Source organism: Lissotriton helveticus, chromosome 6 (assembly GCF_964261635.1).
Source record: "Lissotriton helveticus chromosome 6, aLisHel1.1, whole genome shotgun sequence".
NCBI lineage: Eukaryota > Metazoa > Chordata > Amphibia > Caudata > Salamandridae > Lissotriton > Lissotriton helveticus.
Window position 1 is genome coordinate 106,164,408 of NC_136067.1, and position 15,732 is coordinate 106,180,139.

A 15,732-nucleotide genomic window follows, 5' to 3' on the forward strand; every position below is an offset into this window, starting at 1 on the left:
TGGTCGTGTTTTTGCAGCCTTTTGAATAAATTAGCAGAAGAGTTCTCCACGAGTGGGAGCCGACGGGCTCCACTTTTTTTTTTCGATTGCAATTGCAGGAACTTATGTGTCACGTTTTACGTTTGTCTGATGAATAAGGAAAATATTATGTGAGGATGATGGGTGTCATGGCCATGAGAATGAAAGCGTAAGGATAACGTGATATTTAATTTTGTTGAATTTGTACTAACGAAGAAATTCCTTTTCAGCCAGAAATTAGATAATACAATATGCCGTGCTTTAGCAAATTGTGTTTTGGTTGTGTCCATAGTGAAGAAGGGAGGTTAGACGAGAGTCAGCCGAACCCCCCGGAGGGGACACCTAGCCACTTTATGTATTGTAAGCATGGTATTGGCCCCCTCATTTTTAACTCTCTGTGGCATAAATACACTAAGGACAATATAGAATTACAGTGGCCAAAAACAGGGTCTTTCGATGAACAAAAACTGGCATATTTACAAGAACGTCTTTTTATTAAACGCAGCCGGCAGTCGATGTTCGACACCCTTAACAAATGGCAGAAAGAAGCTAAGAGACGACGCATTCGATCTGAAAAATTAATGAAGATAGAGCAGGGACAGACTATTACCCAGAAGGCTATCGCATATGACAAAAATAAGGTAGAACAAAATATTGAGATTGCAGACAGGCGGTTTAAACTGCAGGTAGATCAATGTTATGTAGCCAGAGAAGGGGCGGAAGATGAGATTGAGGAATTGTTAAATGCAAGGCCTCCCCCACCATATGCCCCGGAGCGTATATACCCTGCAATACCTGTCCAGCCAGAAGTTAGACCACGGGCATCTGCGCCCGAGGAACGGGGCTCCGTTATCAATGAACAAAATAACGATGTTTCCTCACCTCAGGGTGGGGCCTTGGCTACGCTTGTCCCCGAATCTACACAACTGATTACTTCCCCTCAAACGCACTTGAGTCTCCCTATGCCGGAGATATCCTCCCCCCGAGCTTGTATTACACCCAGAGGGTTTGACCCGACCCCGAGAGGAGCTGTAGGGGGCCTAGATAGCAAGCGTTTGTTCACTAGAGCATCCGTAGAATATGGCGAAAAAGAAGCATTAGGAGACCAGGCTGTCAAGTGGGTGCGGAATGAAGTATATACCCTGATTGACATATGGAGTACTGTGAAGGATTTAGAGCCAGTCATGCAACAACATGTGCTATACGAAATGTCCAATTCGCTCATTGGGTATTGGGAAATAAGCTTTAGGGACGGGACAGCCCCCCAGATCTTGTATACTATCAGAGATTGGGCCCATAAATTTAGCCTAACACCGGAAGAAGTATTTAAGAATGTAGACACTTTGGTACAATATCGCGACAGATTATTCTTGAAAAGTCCACAGTGGACTACGCAATACCCTATGCGAGAAGTACACCCAATTTATCATCCCGAAATCCCTGAGCAACGAGATGGTAACCAGGCGATCATACGACAAGGGGTGGCGGCTCGGTTCCAGGAACAGTGGGTTTATACCCCATGGAAAAGAAGTGAAGTACTGGCGTTGAAATCTCAGCTGCCAGATCCCCGGAAGAACCCTACTGCGTACTACAAAGAATTGACCGAAGCAGCTGCATCAGCTGTAATGACTTTAGCTGATGTTGAATTGTTCTTCGGACTGCTAGTACCGGTTGATATATGGCGACAGGTGCACGATTCTAATCATGCTGAATTTGGTGGGAAGAGTTACGGGGCTGGGACCAGGATCGCAAACCGGGGGACAAACCCAGAGTGGAAATAACTTCTCTTCCAGCGAAAATAATAACTTTCATGCATACTCTGATCCCACCCCGAAAAGTCGATTGGGATAAACTGTCCGCCTGTAGACAAAAGAAGGACGAAAGTGTGTCCGACTTCTTTACCAGGTTCGAAGAAGTTTTTATTGATTTTAGTGGACAAGATTTGGCCACAGAAGGGGGCACAAGGTTGTTCGTTAACAGGTTCGTTACGAACCTGGCTCCGGAAATTTCAGCACGACTAGAGGCGGCAGAGAGTACCTGGACTACTTCTTCCCCGTCTGTAATACTCAGCATGGCCCAGTACTACGAGCATAGAGAAAATGAAAATAAGGATAAGGTGGATAAGAAGGTTAAGGATCTGAAGACCCGAGTACTGTTACAGCAAGTGGTTCGAGGGCAAGGAGGAGTTAGAGGTGGTCGGGGCCCAATGACGAGAGGGGCGGGGACAGGAAGGGGTTCAGGAGGAGCCCCGTCAATAGGCATCAACCAATGTTCCTATTGTAAAGAGGAGGGACACTGGAAGGCTGTGTCCATACTTGACCGCCCAGAACGCAGCAAATCGCGGACGAGGTAGAGGACGAGGGGGCCCCGACCGAGGTGATATGCATAGAGACGAGTACAGAGACGTTCAACAAGACAGGTCAGAAAGGAACCACTTCGATAACACCCAACGCAGACAATACTATCATGGTGACTATGCCGAAGGGAATGATGATGAATATGCCCCAGCATAGGACAGCCAGGGACAGAGGGGGGGCCATGTGTCAATTCCGGTCAATCAGAGGGGACCCTACATCAGAGGGGAAGTGTTGGGGACATCTGAAAACTTTCTAATTGACACGGGAGCAATGAACAGTTCCGTTGCTCGATCATTGGTTCCAGGGGCAGCTCTGTCCGGGCAAAACAATGTTTCGGTGGGTTTTTCTGGAGTCCCCGTTGTAAGCCCCATCTCTAAACCTATCCCCTTTACGATCGGTCCAGCTACGATGGACACTCCTTTCTTATTGACATCGAATTGTGGGGAGAATCTGTTGGGATTGGATATGCTGAAAAGATTGAATGCTACTATACATTGTTCTGCGGATGGGGTCTATTTAACTATACGTCCCTCTGTAACACTTGTTAAACAATGTTTTACGAAAAATGAACGACTCCCACCGGAGTTCGATGGCGTCCCAACCTCCCTTTGGGCGACAGGGGACGCAGATGTGGGTGAACTGGACATACCCCCAGTTCACATCACGTTGAAGCAAGGCGCTAAACTACCACGCATCCCACAGTACAAAATAGCACCGGCGGGGGAACGGGCTTTATTGCACATCATCCAGGAACTAATTGACAAAGGGGTTGTAGAGGAGACAAACGCCAATATTTGCAATAGCCCGATCCTCCCGATTTTGAAGAGGAACCATGACCAAGGGGAGGTGGGTGCTGCCTATCGTTTTGTGATTGATTTGCGAGCCGTAAACAAAATTGTGGTACCACAGTATCCTGTGGTGACCGATATCACTACCATCCTCACCATGATCCCTCCGACTGCACAGTACTTTTCGGTCATTGACTTGAAAAATGCTTTCTTCAGCATTCCTATCCACCCTGATAGCAGGCAGATCTTCGGATTTTCAATATCCGGACGCAGCTTCCGCTTCTGTCGCGCTCCTCAAGGCTACACTGAAAGTCCGAGCATATACAGCCAGGCTCTGAAGGCTCTGTTGGATGACTTAGAATTGCCGGATGGCAATGTCCTCTTGCAATATGTAGATGACTTACTCATCGCATCTGACACAGAGGATGGATGTAAAGAAGCTACGGTTAAATTGTTGCACCATTTGGCTGTCAAGGGGAACAAGGTATCCTTATCTAAATTTCAGTATTGTCGAAAGGAGGTGACCTACTTAGGTCATCTCTTATCGAAGGAGGGTAGACGACTAACACCTGAACGTATTGCTACTATTTCTAACATGTCTGTACCTTGCACGCAGCGTGAAGTCCGCGCTTTTCTTGGCATCACATCTTACTGTCGCCAATGGATACCTAATTTTTCACTTCTGGCTAAACCTTTGTTGCATTTGACTACCAAAGATGTGCATGAACCCCTACCCTGGACGGATGAATGTCAGCTCTCTTTTGACTCTCTAAAAACTGCTTTATGCTCCGCCCCTGTTCTGGGTACTCCAGATTATCGTAAACCTTTTGTACTATATGTACACGAGGTCGACGGTTGTTCATTATCTGTTTTAACGCAGGCCTTTGGAGGTAAGCAAAGACCGTGCGCCTATTTGTCAGCAACATTGGATAATGTTGCAAGAGCACTTCCTAGCTGTCTGAGGGCTACGGCTGCAGTAGCGGTGGCCATCCGGCAGTCAGAAGGACTCGTTTTAAATTCCAATTTGACTGTAATGGTGCCGCATGCAGTAGACACCTTGCTAAATAAAACAAAAACGCAGCATCGTACGAGTGCACGCCTTACTGGATATGAGCTGACCTTATTTGCACCACATATTACGATTACTCGATGCGCAACATTGAACCCAGCTACATTGTTACCACTCCATACGAGTGAACAGGACACTAATTTACATGATTGCATATATCGCACTGAGGAAGAGACCAAGGGTAGAATTGACCTCACAGACACACCCTTAGATCAGCCCCAGGGAGAGCTATATGTGGATGGTTCCTGTTTCAAACTAGCAGATGGCACAACGACAGCTGCATATGCCATCACGACTCTGAAAACAGTTGTTGAAACACTTAGACTACCCCACCGATCAGCCCAAGCTGCTGAACTTATGGCCTTGTTACGAGCCTGTGAGCTGAGTGAGGGACTAGAGGTCAACATTTACACGGACAGCCAATACGCCTTTGGCGTAGCCCATAGTTTTGGGCGGCTGTGGAAAGAGAGGGGTTTCCTTACTTCACACGGTCAGAGAATACAGAATGGGCAGCTGGTTTTGAGGTTGTTGGATGCTCTCACTCTCCCCAAGAAAGTGGCTATTATCAAATGCAGTGCTCACAAAGTAATTGTGGATGAGGTAGGAGAAGGCAATGCTTTTGCAGACCAGGTGGCCAAACAGACAGCACAGTCGCTGATGTCACCCATGTACGTTCATTCCTCTACTAGATGGGTGGGGGGAGACTGTGAATTATTTGATAATACTATGGAAAGTGTCAGAATACTACAGAAGGAAGCCACCTCAGAGGAACTAGAGAAATGGGAACAAGAGATAGGGAGATTGGATGAAAATAATTGTTGGATCGATTTGACCGAAAAACAAAGATGGCTACTGCCCAATGCATTAGTACAGGCTGTGGTAACAATGGCGCACGGACCAGCACACATAGGAGCAAAAGGTATCTGTGGGATCTTAGATCCAGTTTGGAATAATCCGAATATCCAACGGACGGCTGTCCGTTTGGTCCAATATTGTATGGTCTGCTTACAGCATAACCCAGGAAAAGGAGAAACTGTTTTGGCCGGGAATTTCGCACCACCTGCATTGCCTTTTGAAGTGCTCCAAATGGATTATATTCATATGGACCGCGTCAATAATCTCAAATATGTACTGGTTGTAGTTTGTGCATTTAGCAAATGGGTCGAGGCATACCCTACTAAGGAGAACACAGCATTGGCAACTGCAAAAGCTCTCCTGAAAGAGTTTGTGCCTCGCTTCGGATTGCCTCGTTTGATTTGGTCGGACAACGGGCAACATTTCCATGGGGCCCTTGTGCGGCATATCTGCGAGGGCTTACACATACAACAAAAGTTCCATGCTGCCCGACACCCCCAATCAGCAGGGCTCGTAGAAAAATACAATGGCATTCTAAAATTGAAGATGGCAAAAATAAAGGAGAGCACGGGGTTGAACTGGCCTGACACTTTACCTCTAGCCCTTATGTCCTTACGTGTCACCCCGCATTCACGTTCGGGTCTCTCTCCATATGAGATACTGTTTGGGAGACCTGCTAACGTGTGGGGGGTACCTCGACCTCGTTCTTTTGCAGATATTGAATATCCTATGTTGATTGATTACCTGTATGCTTTGACTAAAGACCTTCGTTCTATTCATCAGCAGGTAGCTTCTGTACTGCAGCCACTGCCAGAGGGCCCCGGTCATCGTTTACAGCCCGGCCAGTGGGTCCTGGTCAAAAAGTTTGAGCGAGACACCAGCTTGGCTCCTAGATGGTCTGAGCCACGGCAGATTCTGTTGGCCACCCGGACGGCGGTTAAAGTGGATGGCAGGAAGCATTGGATACATGTTTCGCATCTGAAACGACTGCCACTTCCACTTCCCGGTGAGCGGTCACGTCCAGGGGAAATTCTAACACAGGAAACTGAAAGAGCTGCTGCATTTGTGCCCTTTTCTGATGCCTGCGAGATTGAGCAGAGGCTACGGGAAGGATCGGCGAGATCAGATGACTTGGTCTCCACTGAAGTTGCAAGTGAGCGTGCAGTAGTGTTGAATTCTGTTTTAAGTACCCCAGACGACCAAACGTCACCAGTACGGAAAACCCCGGGTGTGCTTTTCTCTGACCCTGAAGTGTTGGGTCGTGAGCGATATAATCTTCGGCCCAGAAGGCCGACACACGGCGCCTCAGACCACATTGTCAGGAGATAGGGAAGGACTTCATTGCATAAGATAGGGTTTGCTAGACTACCGGTCTGAGCGCTGAGCGAGACACTGGACTGAACTCGTTGAGAGCTGGAACTTTTCAATCATTGTGCTCTGTTCAGAAAGAAGATTTTGCTCAAATGGATATGGCTTCTACCTTGGAATAGGGATACGAGTCTGCCTGTGAGACTCTGACGGACGCAGGAACGAAGAAACCCTCTGGCAGGTCGGACTGCTAGGCCTATCTCTGGACTTTTAGCTAGCAATGTACCCTTTTGGTCGTGTAATCCTAGAAGAAGAGTTTCCTATTGCGCCTAGACGCATACCTTTCTATGAGCCAATGTTTTCCACATGGACCACGAAGGTCAAAATAGCTTTTGTTGTAACTATAACTGTTATAGTAGTTGTGTTCATGAGTCTGTTTGTATACCTAGAACATAAATACCCCTTACAAAAGTTTTTGCCCACAACTGCCGCACCTCCCGAGCATTTCCTGTTTACCCTAGCGCCCCACAAAGAAAGACATCGCCAAAAATATGCTAAAAATGTATTCATAGAAATGTTGCATCAGACGCACAATGTTACTAACGCCACGGATTGTTGGGTTTGTGGACTCCTGCCTACTGTGGTGCGCAATCATGATCTATTTCTCTCCCGCCCTCTGTCTTATCTAGGTAGTTGTGAAGCATGGTACAAACTGTTTCTGGCGATATACCGGCATGGGAGTGAGCATTTCAGGGATCTAGATGTCAATGAGCACAATATTATTCTTGATTATGTTCGAGCGCACTATGCTTATAATAGGACAGGACATGGGGATAAGGTGATAATTGACCCACAAGGATGTATACAGCTGTATTTAACAGTAATGAACAAAACTTGGTTGAAAGATGAACTGTACGATTTTAAAGACTTCAATGCCACTCAATACTTTCAGATTTTCATCGAACGAAATGTTACCAGAGACCGCACTGTCCCCATTCCTATTTTGAATGTTTCTGCAGGATTCTGTGTACAAGGGATAGGTAAGGTACAAATGGGGAATAGCATCTGCAATTATACCTATCGACTGCGAAAACGTATTAGCCCTCCTTTGATTACTCCCCACAATGTGTACTTCGTGTGCGGGGAACATGCATACACTTGGCTACCACGAAACTGGGGGGGACGCTGTTATCTGTCATTTCTGTTTCCCCCTGTTTATGTGGCTCCCTCCAACTATCATAAAACGCATCAGTTATACCCGATGCGGTCGTATCATGGGAACCCAGCCGCTCCAATCACAAGCACACCGATAGCAAGCTTCACCGAGGTGACCTCGAGCCATTCCCGTAGTTCACTCTTACACAGAGCCCGTAGACAGCTCGATATGACTGAAGTTGATCAGACAGATACTTCATTGCAGCAATTTACAGATTTCAGCAAGGGTCTAGTACCCTTTTGGGGGCCTATTTTCAATAGTAGGGAAATTAGGAGACTGTCTAGAATAGTGGAGAATGTCATTAATATCACTACTGATATTTTAACTAACCTAACGGTGGAAATTCAGGCTACTCGCCTTGTAGCGCTTCAAAATCGAATGGTTCTAGACGTTATCTTAGCTGATCGGGGTGGGGCATGCCGCGTCATCGGCAGTTCTTGTTGTGTATATATTCCTGACTCCGCCCCCTCCGTCCATCTAGCCATCCAGAAACTGCATCGCATTGCTTCCGAAATGCATGTTGACAATGGGTCTTGGTCATTGTCAGGTTGGTTTTGGGGACTTCTGGCCACATGGGGATGGAAGGTAATGTTAATTTTAGGAGGAGCTACTGCCATCATTTTCACATGCTGTGTCTTGATGCACTGTGGTCCAGCCTGCTGTTCTTACTGTGCTTCCCGTATCACCACTCTGTGTGTTCCATCCCCTATCGCTGTTAAAGCCCAAATGCTGCAGAAAGAGGTACATGGTATGATGATCATCGATGAAGAAATATTTGAGGAGTAGATGTCTGTTATCATTTAGCGCCACCACGCTAAAAGGAGGGTTTGAGGTACCAGAATCGATTCCTGATCACGTAGTATTGATAATCGATATGTTAGATTAGCATGGTGTCACTAAACTCACACTGTAGACATGCATAATTAGTATTTACGGTATTTTCTTTCACTTAGCTTCATGCCACGTTACGCAATATGAATACCATATTATGGCCCTCTTTAATATCGTACATGCACAGGCCTTATTCTCCCTTAGCTCTAAAGGCCCTGCTCCTGGGAAAGAAACCAACTGTTGCAGAAACTGCTGTTTCAGCTCGGTAGGCCCGGCAAGGTCGTAGTTAGCCGAGGAAGGGCCGATACGCACATTCCAGGAGGGGCGCAGGGTGGTTTGTCTCTGAGAAGACAGAAGGGAGTCACCCGTCTGACCTTGCTGCCTGAGCGAAATCAGGAGCTCTTTGTGTGCCTTATATGGGCTTTCCTATTACTGTACTAGCTTGTACCAATTTGTATTTTTCCATGTTAGGCCATGCCGGTGCCAACGCAATTGTATATATGTGATGTGCTGATAATGTGCCAGCAGTCTTCTTGGCGGACCTTTCGGGTCAGGTCGCAAGGAGCTCCTCTGGCAGAGTTTGTGTTTGTCTAATAAACGCTTGAACCTTCTACACTGCCGACCGACTGCTTATTTGTAATGATAAGGGACTTGGTAATGTAATGATTATTGTTGGGAAGGGATCATATATTTTTCGGTACTTCAAACCTATTGGGGCGGGAGGAGTGGTTAAGGTTGGGTTTGGAACTCCAACAAGGGTGAAACATCCCTGTGTAAACAGAAATAGAGACAGAGTGGCAGTTGGAGATTTGGGTGTTAGTCAGGAGGTGAGTAGAGGTGTGAGGACCACTTCTGTTCGAGGTTGGTGGTGATAAGAACTAGTTAAAGAACTAGTTTGAGAATATTTAGCTTGAATCAGTTGCAGTTCAGCTTTAATAGTGACAAGCATGGAGTTAGTGACTATGTGTCTAGGGGGTTCCAGGTTCAAGTTCAAGTTCAGGAATTTGTATAGCGCACTACTCACCCAGAGGGTCTCAAGGCGCTTGAGGGAGGGTGTGTACATTACTTATCGAATAGCCAGGTTTTTAGCTGCTTTCTGAAGGAGAGGTGGTTCTGAGTAAGGCGGAGGTGAGTGGGGAGAGAATTCCAGGTTTTGGGCGCTAAGTAGGAGAAGGATCTTCCTCCCATGGTGGATTTATGGATGCGCGGAATTGCGGCGAGGGCTTGATTAGATGATCGTAGTTGGCGGGTGGGTGTGTAGAAGGACAGTCGTGTGTTAAGGCATTCGGGACCTAGGTCGTAGAGGGCCTTGTGTGCGTGGGTGAAGAGACGGAACGTTATTCTCTTGTTGACGGGGAGCCAGTGGAGGTCTTTCAGGTGACCGGAGATGTGAGCTTGACGGGGGATGTCCAATATGAGCCTGGCTGAGGCGTTTTGGATGCGTTGGAGTTTTTTTCTGTAGTTTGGCTGTGGTTCCGGCGTAGAGGGAATTTCCATAATCCAGTCGGCTAGTGACCAGTGCGTGGGTGACTGTCTTTCTTGTTTTGGTGGGGATCCAACGGAAGATTTTTTTGAGCATGCGAAGGATGTTGAAGCATGATGATGAGACGGCGTTGACTTGTCTGGTCATCGAGAGGGAGGAGTCTAGGATGAAGCCCAGGTTACGGGCGTGATCTGTAGGTATGGGTGCTGTACCCAGGGCCGGTGGCCACCAAGAGTCGTCCCAGGCAGAGGGGGATGATCCTAAGATGAGGACTTCCGTTTTGTCCGAGTTTAGCTTTAAGCGGCTGTTCTTCATCCATTCGGCTACTTCTCTCATTCCTTCGTGTAGATTGGTTTTGGCGGTGTTTGGGTCATTGGTGAGGGAGAGGATCAGCTGGGTGTCGTCTGCGTAGGAGATGATGTTGAGGTTGTGTTGTCGAGCGATGGATGCGAGGGGACTCATGTAAACGTTGAAGAGGATGGGACTGAGTGAAGATCCTTGTGGTACGCCGCAGAGGACTTCGGTGGCCTTAGATTTGAATGGGGGGAGGCGGACTCTCTGGGTTCTCCCGGCGAGGAACGAGATGATCCAGTCCAGAGCTTTTCCTTGTATTCCGACGTTGCTGAGGCGTTGTATGAGGGTGCTATGACAGACTGTGTCGAAGGCGGCGGAGAGGTCAAGTAGGATAAGGGCAGCTGTTTCTCCGTTGTCCAGTAGCGTTCGGATGTCGTCTGTAGCTGCGATGAGGGCGGTTTCGGTGCTGTGTTTGGCTCGGAAGCCGGACTGTGAGCGGTCGAGGGAATTGTTGGATTCAAGGAAGGCGGAGAGCGGACTATTGACAGCTTTCTCAATGACTTTGGCAGGGAAAGGGAGGAGCGAGATGGGGCGGTAGTTCTTAAGTTCAGACGGGTCTGCTGTGGGTTTCTTCAGAAGGGCGCTGAGTTCAGCATGTTTCCAGCTTTCTGGGAAGGTAGCGGAGTTGAAGGAACAGTTGATGACATCGCGGAGATGGGGTGCGATGATGGATTCTGCTTTGTTGAAAATGTGGTGGGGACATGGGTCGGTTGGCGATCCTGAATGGATGGAGTTCATCAGGCGGATGGTGTCTTCAGTAGTGATTGGGTTCCAGGCGCAAAGGTTGTGAGGGTGCTGTTTTAGTTGGAAGGTGGATGGAGTGGATTGTTCTTCGGACTGTTTTTCAAAGCTGTTATGTATGTCGGCGATTTTGTTGTGGAAGAAAGAGGATAGAGAGTCGCAGAGGTCTTGGGAAGGAGTGATGTCGTTGGTGTCTGCGGTGGGGTTGGTAAGTTCTTTGACGATGCTGAATAGTTCCTTGCTGTTGTGGGCGTTATTGTCGAGTCGATCCTTGAATGCTGATTTCTTGGTGGATCGGATCAATTAGTGGTGTTTGCGGGTGGTGTCCTTGAAGGTGGTCAGGTTGTCAGTGGTTGGGTTTTTTCTCCAGGTTTTCTCTAGAGTACGACATAACTTCTTCGATTTCTTAAGGTCATCGTTGAACCAGGGGGCCTTTTTGCTACCTTGTTTGATCTGGTGGTTTTTCAAGGGTGCTAGTTCGTCAGCGCTGTGGGTGATCCATTGTGTGAGTTTGGTGGCAGCTTGGTTTGGGTCCGATGATATGGCAGGAGGGTTTTGGTTAAGCGATGTGAAGAGTTGGTCGGTGGTGATTTTGTTCCAGTTTCTTCGAGGGATAGGTTGTGGGGAGTTGTGGGTCGAGGTCTTTCTGTAGCTAAAGTGAACGCAGCTGTGGTCCGTCCAATGGAGACCTGTGGTGTGATCGAAGGAGATGTTTGCTGGAGGTGAAGATAGGGTCGAGCGTGTGTCCGGCAAGGTGGGTGGGGGTGTCAACAAGTTGTTTGAGTCCGAGATTGGCCAGGTTGTCCAGAAGGGTGGTGGTGTTGCTGTCGTTTTTATTTTCCAGGTGGAAGTTGAGGTCTCCCAGCAGAATGTAGTTCTCGGAGGTTAGGGCATGTGGGCTGATGAAGTCAGTGATGTCTTCGTTGAATTGTGTGCGGGTTCCTGGTGGTCTGTAGATGAGGGTGCCTCTAAGTGTGGTCCTGGGGCCGGTGTGAATTTGGAAGGGAAGGTGTTCGGCGGTAGCGAGGTTATCGTCGGAGCTGGTCGTGATGCGGATGGTGTTCTTATGGACGATGGCGATGCCTCCTCCTGTTTGGTTGAGGCGGTCCTTTCGGATGATCTTGTAAGCGTCCGGGATGGCAATGGCGATGTCAGGCGCTGATGAGGCGTTCATCCAGGTTTCTGTAAGGAAGGCGACGTCCGGCGATGCAGTGTCGAGTAGGTCCCAGAGTTCAGTGGCGTGTCTGTGGACCGAGCGGGTATTCAGCAGGATGCACTTCAGGTGGTTGGAGTCGGAGCTGTGTTTGGAGAGTCTGGATTTGGTGTGGGTCTTGATGCAGGCGAATTTGCAGTAGTGGCAGGCGAAGGGACCATGGGTGTGTCCTGGGGCGGCTTGGTAGCATATTAAGGGCAGAGAGGGTAGCGGCGTCGTATGTTATGCGGGTGGAGAGGATTTTACGGCGGCCAGGGTGTCTGGCGCTGGGCGCGGTCCAGGCGCGGACGGGCGTAGACGGGCTTACCTTTGGCGCACCTTCGGCGCGCATGGGGCGCGACCGCTGCGCGTGAACGGCATCTGTCATATGTGGAGGGAGGGTCTGCTGGGAGGCGGGAATCGGGGTGGAGCTACGGGCTGGGAATCACAACAACAAACAAAATGGCTGCACCAGTTCAGAATCGAAACTGGGCGAGACTGGGGCACAATCAAAGGCACAATCGAGCACAAATACTTAAAGATACACCAATGGTTACAGGACAATGCGCAGCGTGAATTGAGCAGCACTAAATATGCAAATTGAGCAAAGCAGGCAGCGGCAGCAATGCGGGGGTGTAATGGCGCAATGCGAGGCAGCAGAGCGAGCGGAGCGCAGATGCGGTGGTCAGAGTCGGCTGGCAGGCGCTGCGATACCGCTTATCTGCTTTGAGGCGCTCAGCTATCTCAGGTCACCAGTTCTTGGGAGCGTGAGGGAGCGACCTCCTCTGATCGAGTCAGGAGAGTCACAGTCACAGGTTGTGGAAAGCACTGGAATGTATCCAAGCTGTTAAGGGGGCTGGCTTTGATAAGGTTTACCATTGGAACCTTGGTAGTGGTTGGGTGAGAGGAGGTGGTTGGTGAGTTGATCCTGTTGATGGCGGTGTGGTTGCAAGATATTCTAGAGGAGCAGGAGGTGATGTGAGGTTGGTGTAGATGAGGGGTGGGGTTGATGTTGCTGTGGGAGGTGGTGTGTTGGATGTTAATAGTGTCTGTGAATAGGTGGGTGGCCATCCAGGGAGAGCTGTGGGAATGGTGGACTGGTAGAATGGTGGGAAAGAGGTGGTTTTTATAAGGGAAGGAGTCGGAGGAGAGTAGCAGAAGGGTGGTGTGTCCCCGTCTCGCGTCGCCCCAGAGTGTCAGCCACCCTCTTCCCAAATAATCCCATGGTGCTTACCACTGGTGAACATGGAATGTCCCTGTCTCACGTCACCCCCAGAGTGCCCAACTGCCATCTTCCCAGATAATCCGAAGGTGCGCACCTCTGCAACATGCTACTTCCCTTTCTTGCGTCACCCCAGAGTGTCAACCACCCTCTTCCCTTTGTCAATAGTCCCCTTAAAGCTTTTCTTATGGTTAGCACCAAGGAGTCTAACCCAAAGCACAATTGGAAAAGGAAATATAGCCCATTAAAATATAATGTGGGTGTGGGGCTTTTTTATGACCATCCAGTTGAGCTGGATATAAGAAGAATTTCAGAAAGCAGCAGATTGTGGCGGATGGTGGGTTGTGTCGTAATAGCCTAAAATGTGATATTTGCTGCTATAATTGTGCAGTCCCATCCGACTGGACGATAAGGTGTTGTATGTCTACCTCTGTTGCTTTGAGCGGGTTGGCTGTTTTGCGGTGGTGATTTGTTGGTTCATTCGAGAAGTTAGTCTTATAGAAAAGGAACATGCCCTTTCTCAGATGGGCCACTGGTCATTAAATAAATTGTGTATATAGAAGGAATAGTTATGTCTCTTGACATGTGAAGCTGAATCGACAAATGTGCTTCGGTTTTTCCTTAATCAGCTGTTTTCTGCTCTTGCTTATAGGGAGTCGAACTGACTGAACGTCCACTCTGCTTGACCTGCCCCTGGTAAGTTTTTCTGATGCAATGGAAGACTCCTACTGCCTACTCCAGTTAAATCATTAACTTCAGTGTCTTCCCGTTTCATTCTATGAAAACCGTGTGTCCGTATTGCAGTTAATAATACAGTCTCCACAGTATTTCTGTTCTGTTGAATACTGCCCAGGAAATTTTAATATACTTCGTAAAACAATCAGATAAAATAGATTTACATGCACTATTTTAATTTCATTTGAAGTCTTCTCCTTGTGTATTCAGAACTGATTTGTATAAATACTTTGTATTCCTGCCCTGATCTCTGGACATACATACAAGTCTGAGAGGTTGAGGTCCTGAAGAAGTTCTTCTTAAGTCTGAACATCTGTCTGAAACATGTTGATGGCTTAAGGCCAAGACAGTATATTATTGACCTGTGACTGCCTTATTTAAAGCTCATTGGTGATAACTGAATATGAAATATTCGACAAAAGTGTTATAAGTTGTTGTAATTGTACTATCAGTTGATATAACTATTCAAAAAATATGTTTGTAACAATCAGACCATTAATAACCATCTTAGGAATGTTTTAGGTTGAAGTGTGGTGAAATATTACTACTAGCCTAATTTTCTATTTTGACTCTCTAGCTGGTTTCTCAGTGTTTATTATTAACAGCTATTATGAAGCCAAGCGCACGCTTCAGACTCCCTCACTTTTGAATGAAGCCAGTTCAGTGAGCACTGTTTGAACCTTACTCAGACCTTGGAACACTTACTGCTTCGTGAACAGACACCCATTGACATTCATACGATAAGGAATAGTTTGCAGATGAATGAATTCCGCATTTACACCAAGGCTGCTGCATTTTAATTGCATGCATCTGGATGGCCTATCCGAGTGAGACTGCCATGCACCCTGCAAGGGTTTGAAGAGTCAGGAGGCCTTCTACCTGCCCACATGCGACGGGCAGACACAGCAGCTGCTGGCCAGGGCTGGCTGACAGAAGACGTGCGACGGGCAGACACAGAAGCTGCTGGCCGTGGCTGGCTGACAGGAGACGTGCGATGGGCAGACACAGAAGCTGCTGGTCAGGGCTGGCTGACAGGAGACGTGCGACGGGCAGACACAGAAGCTGCTGGTCAGGGCTGGCTGACAGGAGACGTGCGACGGGCAGACACAGAAGCTGCTGGCCAGGGCTGGCTGACAGGAGACATGCGACGGGCAGACACAGAAGCTGCTGGCCAGGGCTGGCTGACAGGAGACGTGCGACGGGCAGACACAGAAGCTGCTGGCCGTGGCTGGCTGACAGGAGACGTGCGATGGGCAGACACAGAAGCTGCTGGTCAGGGCTGGCTGACAGGAGACGTGCGACGGGCAGACACAGAAGCTGCTGGCCAGGGCTGGCTGACAGGAGACATGCGACGGGCAGACACAGAAGCTGCTGGCCAGGGCTGGCTGACAGGAGACGTGCGACGGGCAGACACAGAAGCTGCTGGACAGGGCTGGCTGACAGGAGACATGCGACGGGCAGACACAGAAGCTGCTGGTCAGGGCTGGCTGACAGGAGGCGTGCGACGGGCAGACACAGAAGCTGCTGGACAGGGCTGGCTGACAGCCGACGTGCGATGGGCAG

General features: G+C 48.5%; 1 protein-coding gene across 2 annotated transcripts in view; it reads left to right on the top strand.

Moving 5' to 3' along the window:
- TJAP1 (tight junction associated protein 1) overlaps window positions 1-15,732 on the top strand; it is a 475,927-nt gene that overhangs the window by 368,060 nt on the left and 92,135 nt on the right. For both annotated transcript variants that reach the window (XM_078647440.1, XM_078647439.1), the window contains exon 3: window positions 14,087-14,130. The gene's annotated coding sequence lies outside the window, so the exon portion shown is untranslated. The remainder of the gene's footprint in view (window positions 1-14,086; window positions 14,131-15,732) is intronic.